The following is a 5,565-nucleotide window of genomic DNA, read 5'->3' as shown; positions in this document are numbered from 1 at the left end:
CTGAATATATATATATATATATATATATATATATATATATATATATATATATATAGGCTTTTGCATCTGAAGTCTCCATATATATCTGCATTGCAATTTATCAGTAATGCGCTTAATCAGTAACTTTATATCATGTTCTTGTTTATTATTTGAAAGAGAAGTATTTGACCTTGCACTTTTAATCCATAAACACTCATATTTAATAGGTGTAAATATAAAATTGTGTAGTTTGAGTCCTGTTTAGTTTTAATATCCATCACAATCACTTACAGATTTCACATCTTCAGGCAAGTTTTCTTGCTATTTTAATGTAATTGTTGTTTTGGATGACAACTTTCATTTAAATGATTGAACTGATTGTACCACAGTGACTTTATGGTGCTGAAATTATGGTCAAAGACATGCAGATAATGCCAGAGAGATGGTTCCATTAAGAGAAACCAATTAAATTTCCTCTTAATTTGTCCATTCACTCCTATAATTAAAGCATGTTAACTAAATCTGCATAATTAGACTTTCACTGATCTGTGCTGCCTGACTGACATTTAAATATGTCATCTGAACAAATTAGCAATTAGAGACGCATACCGCAAAAAAAAAAAACAAAAAAAAAGATAATCAGCCCTCATGACTTCATTAAGGCACTAGTGAGGAGAACCCATGACCGCTTTGAGTCAGTCATAGGTGACCGAAAGAATCTCTACAGTCTGAGCCATGCTAAGATTACAATTACAAAAATAGTATGTATTATTACTTTTAGACTGAAAAAAAAAAAAAAAATCCGATTTTTTTTTTTTTGTTAGAATGTCTGTACACATTTTGTGCTACACAAAAAATATATATATAATAATAAGGGTCTAAGTGGGTGGATATTGGCTGGAATAAGCTGCAATATGGACTCAACCATATGCTAATAGTCAAAGGTCTGGCTACAGACCTGACTAGGGGAAGTTTATTCCCATCAGATTTACAAACATTTTAGTCTTTTAGTCTTTCTGTTGATGGCACCTGAAAAAGTTACCAAGAGGCCTGCCAAGAGTGTTCCACTGTTCTGCTACTATTTAACTCTTCATTCTTAAATATAAATATTCTATTTTGTTTTGACAATTTAATGTCTTAAAAGATTCTTTTTAGTCACTTTTATTTGAAAATCTAAGTGCTGGTGCCCTAAAAAACAAGTTTTTGATGCCAAGGTCCCCCAAATATGGATTCCGTTGTGAGGAATATAAAAGGCAGCTATTTATTTTCATGTATAAAGGACCCATCAGGTGAGAAAAATACTGTGATTGTTTTTTTCTCAAAAATTAAATACTAGGCTTGTATATTTTTATTATTCTAATGGCAAAGCAAATTATATTAAAATATTCCCAACACATTTTCAATTAAATTAAAATAATTATCTTTACATTTTTTGGAACAAATATTGTTCAAAAGCAGATTTACGGAGCATAGTGCCATTCAAGCTACAAGTAAACAAACCAAAGAGTGACTATGGCATGGAGAAACGCCACTGAAAGTTAAATATTTAAAGACTAATAAATATTTTATTGACAAAATTAAACAAATGTGGTTGTCTTACTGTTATAATTAGGGCTGTCAATAAAATAATAGCAATGAAACATATACACTCTAAAAAAATGGTGCTATATAGAACTAAAAGTGGTTCTTAATCATCTTCGTAATCATAAGGGAAACCACCTTAAGTGGTGTATAGCATCAAATCTTGGTGCCTCAGTGGTTCTTCAGTGGTTCTTTGGGATTACTGAGGTGCTATATAGCACTGCTACTGTATACAGAACCGGTTAAGCCCCTGTATGGTTCTTCAGTGGTTCTTTGGGGTGGTTAAGGTGCTATATAGCACCACTGCCGTTCAAAGAACCTGTTAAGCCCCTTTAAAGGTTCTTTATGAGCCAAAGAACCACTTTTGGTAATATGGCACCTGGCACCTCATATACCCCTTTTCCACCAAGGCAGTTTGAGTGCTGGTTCGGAGCCAGAGCCTTCAAATCAGTTATTTGTCTTTCGACACACAAAGCACCAGCTCTGAACCAGAAAAAGTGGTTCGTAAGTAGCACCAAAACATTGCTGGGCTAGAAGTAAGAACCGCTTGCGTAAGGGGCTGGGGGCGGGGTTACCGTGACCAACAAGAAACTTGTGACCGCCATTTTTGAAATAGCAGCTAATCGAGCTAATAGCAGCTCGATCGTAATCTCCGTCTATATACAAATTACGGCAAGCCGTGTTTGGATGCCGATGTAGGTTCGCAAAGCCATGAGCATCAACAGTAGTGAAACATCCGCGATTGTTGATAGAAGGCTTGTTCGAGATGCATCGGAGCAGCGCAGACCGATTCGGCGGGTCCGCGGGAGCGTTTGTAGAGCGACTCCTTGTGCTTTTGGATCGTTCTCGCGGAGCTTTGATGTCATGCGCCGATCGCTTTGCGAGAAGCCGATGCATCTCAAACGAGCCTGGTGTATTTGTGTTTGCCGCTGTGGCGCTAGCTTTGCTGTGAAATATGAGATGTATACAGTGACGCGAGACCTGGCTCTCTGGCCTGTGGAAAGGCAAACTGGTTCTAGAAGGCTCGTCAGTTGAACCAACTCCGAACTGGCACTGGCACTAGCACTAGCTCTGAACTAGCAACTGGTTCCTGCTGGTGGAAAGGGGGTATCATGGGTTCTACATAGCACCATTTGACAAAGGTGCTGTAGAGCACCTTTAAAGATATGGTGCTACATAGCACCAAAATTGGTTCCCCTATGATTACGACCCAAACACCACTTTTAGTGCTGCAATGTGTTAAACATTTAATGATTATCTTTAGTTAACATGCTAACTTTGACAGCCCTAAAAAGTTCATTTTGTAAAACAATAACCATCAATTTGGTTGAGACTGACATTTTAATGTTCAACGTATGTTGGATCAGCATTGAAATTTTGATAAAAGTCGACAGCACACATGGGTGAAGACAAGTGACATTGAACTAACAGTGATTTGTAGTTGATGTCCACAAGATCCTGTGCAGAACACTAGTGGGTGTTTCTCAATCCATGGGGCGTTTCAGTTCATGATGGGCATTTTCAATTGCTTTACCTGATTTGCCCTAATCTACTGGGGGCTTGGTTTAGGGGTGATTTTAGCAAGTCTATAGAGAAATGGTTGAAAAATACCAATTGTAAATGGTAAACACCCATTTTGGCTCTGCATGTGCACTTCTCAAGCTTAGTCCACACTTACAAGTTTTTCCTCCTTCGTAAAAAAAACAAAAAAAACAAATCATGTCCACATGAAAACGCAAGTCAAAAGCATGCCAAACCAAAAGGTAGTGATATAACCCTAACCGTAAAGCCATGTTGGCCAATCAGAAGTCTGGAAAAAGGGTTATTACCGGTTCCAGTGTTGTGCCGAATTCCTACCCCTGCCAAATTATTACCCCCCTAGTATTGGTAGGTTAAGGATTAGGTGTGGGGGAGGGGTTAGGATTACCATCTACATGACAACACTGTAAGCGGAGTTTCTAAAAATCTTCACCCTGGCATTTCAAAAATGTTTGGTTTCAATGACCAGATATTGCATTTGTGTGGCAGTGCTGCCAATTTAGCGATTTTGTTGCTAGATTTACCAAATTCCCCACCCCTTTTGAGACTTTTTTTTTTCAAAAGCCTGGCAACAAATCTTGCAACTTTGTGGGCTGAATCCCAAATGGCACACTTCATAGCACTTTTGGTCTTGTGGACTTATGGTGCATTCAATTTAAGCCGGAAAGATCGTATTTACGAGCTGAACGCACATGAACGCCACCACAATGTCGTAAATATGAGTGGGGAGCTCGGGATTTTCTTTAAGCCCCGATCTGAATGAGTTGGGGGCATGTGTCAGTGAGAAACATGGCAAAATACCACAATACTTATAGGTATTTAGCAGTGACATTGTCAGGCTTTTCTAAAGTGACATCTACCATCGTAAACATGACTTCCCACCTCGTAAATACAAACTTCCGAGGAAGACTTGAGGCACCATTACAATGGCTGGCACGTGCGTGTGTCCGTTAGGTCCACGAGACCGTAGGATGTCCCATTCATCATTTTAGGTTTCAGAAGGGTGTTCGTTCATGAGCTACGCAGAGCACTTTATCCGACAGTCAAAGCGGCATTACGTCACAAAAGTGCGGACTCATAGGAAGACCGTATAGGTTTAGGGTGGCATCTGGGATCCAGCCTTGGACAAACCTTATCTAGATTTCATGACTCACCCACTGATCTATATTTATATTAATATAGATCAGTGGACTCGCCAGTATGATGTCATCTAGCGACATTTAGCAACCAGTTTTAGCTACTTTCAACGGAAAGCTACACTGGCGTGTGGACGAACGGACAAACCCCATAGAAAATTTTGCAGTTCTGAAAATACCCGTGACAGGGCCTCATTAGTCTAATCAATTCCTCCTCATTTGAGAGAAAACACAGGTGCATCCTATATAATCTTGTTTGTTGAACCACCTGACTTCTCTGGGTTTCAAAAATGGTGCATCTTTCTTATGCTATATGGGATTGTAAAATCAAGACATTTGTCAATCTCCAAAGAAACATATAACAACTCAAGAACCCTATACATTGTAAAAAAAAAAGTTTTTGATAAGAACGTTCTGATATAAGGCAGCCTACGTTAACATTACTTCTATTGTTTTGCTTGTCCGTTGCTTTGGATGAAAGCATCTGACAAATGAATAAACCTAAATGTCTTTGGCTATAATGAGAGAACCTGTCAATGCATCCACAGTCTCTTTAGTGCTTCACAATATGAAGTGAACATTGAGCCATAAACATTCCTGTAGCTCAAACAGTAGAGCATGGCGCTAGCAATGCCAAGGTCATGAGCTCAAGAAATGCATGAACAGAAAAAATGTTTACCTTGAAGGTATTTTACTTTTATAAAAGTGTAAATGTAAGTTTGATAAAGCCTGAAACCTTCTGTGGGAAAATGTGATCTGAAGGTTTTCTACATTGTTTAATGAATTTTTCACTTTTAGTCATTTAAATGATTGTACATGGCACAGTCTTGTATGATGGCTACAGACCTCTGTCACCTCGGCTTTTTCCCATCCAGCTGGTCAGGGCTCTCCTGTGGCCACCGGGACCTCTGGCATACGTCCTGCTTTCTGAAACACCTGCTTCTGAGTTGGCACAGAATTGTGGGATCCTGAGAGACTGGCACACAGCCATCTGTTCCTCCATGCCTTTGCAACCAAAAAGTGCCTGTAATTCTGCCTATACAGAAGGAAACAAGGTTGAATAGAAAATCCACACACACGCACACACAGGTTGACCAATGCTGTAGCGCTATACAAAGCCATCTCACACATAGAACAACTGAAGATGTTTGCTCAAGAAGTACCTAAATGCTCATATCCAGCACTGGAAACCTTTCAGTAGCTACAAAGACTATTAAAATGAGTTAACCTGTAAGGACTAAATTGTGTGAAAATTAATATTTTATTTTCATTATAAAATAAAGCATTTTCAGCTGGTTAAACTTAGAAATGAAAGTTCATCTGCTGCCTT

This window comes from Chanodichthys erythropterus, chromosome 8 (genome assembly GCF_024489055.1).
Source record: "Chanodichthys erythropterus isolate Z2021 chromosome 8, ASM2448905v1, whole genome shotgun sequence".
Taxonomy (NCBI): domain Eukaryota; kingdom Metazoa; phylum Chordata; class Actinopteri; order Cypriniformes; family Xenocyprididae; genus Chanodichthys; species Chanodichthys erythropterus.
This window is presented reverse-complemented; position numbering follows the sequence as displayed.